We start from the raw sequence: 1,103 nt of genomic DNA, 5'->3' as shown, positions 1-1,103 counted from the left end.
TTAATTTTTTATTAACTTATAGAATAATTATTTAAGTGTTTTATATTCCAGCTATCGATAAAATTAAGATCAAGCGTGACTGCTTATAAAAAAATAGAATGTCAAACGTTTCGATCTGTACTAACCACTTGCGCAAGCCTCTGGCGCAGTCTGCAGTGGCCGTAAATCTTGTTTTGCTGCACAAGTTCTAAGAATAAACTAATAACTAGGTATCACTTCTAAAAAGTATCCTTGCTATTTGGTTTCTACGAACTAGGAATATAGAATTAACATTTAGTATGTGTTATTAATATTATTTTATTTTACGACGCGTATCCGCGACGACATCTTGTTTTTGTTTTATTTTATTTGCAGCTGTCGCATTTTATGTGACAAAAAGTTTATATTTTTTAAATAGCGAACGTTCGTGACTTTTATCGCATAACTTTATTTCAAACCTCTGTTGGTATAGATTAAGAGGTTGGCCTGTTTGATTAGGGATTCCAAAGTACGGGTTTCGAGTCCTCAATCAAAATCTATCTTCATTTTTTTTATCTCATTTCATTATTGGCCTGATTCCTATGAAAATTAAATTTTCTCCATTTTTAACCGACTTCAAAAAAAAGGAGGAGGTTTCTCAATTCGATATATATATATATTTTTATCAGCAGTTACGGAAGTCGATGGTGTTACTGTTACCTACCGATGTTACGGAGAGCCGTCTGTCCCTGTCACTATTACAACTTTTGTTATTGATTGTTACAAAGTCATGACGTGCTTCGTCAGTTTTAGCATCACATTCTCTTTATGGTTGTGAAGCTAAGGCAATTAAACTAACCTTGCATTTTTTGAGCCGTTTGCGTTTCCGCCTATTCTTGTTGAAAATTCAGTTTGCACAATCAACTACAGCGAACATACCCACTCCAATAACATCGAACCATAATAAATTACACTCAATAATACGGTATACGTATATACAGCGTGTTCCAATATAATTCACGCAATCGCAATTAATTCAAGTGATCGTGCTAAACAGCTCGATATGTAGCTCGAGCGAGCGCTCACGGTCCGCCGCTCACGCTTATGCTCACGCTTCCGCTTCCGCTCCCGCTCGTCTCGCTCGC

This window comes from Bicyclus anynana, chromosome 15, assembly GCF_947172395.1.
Source record: "Bicyclus anynana chromosome 15, ilBicAnyn1.1, whole genome shotgun sequence".
Lineage (NCBI taxonomy): Eukaryota > Metazoa > Arthropoda > Insecta > Lepidoptera > Nymphalidae > Bicyclus > Bicyclus anynana.
Note: the sequence above shows the minus strand (reverse complement) of the source record.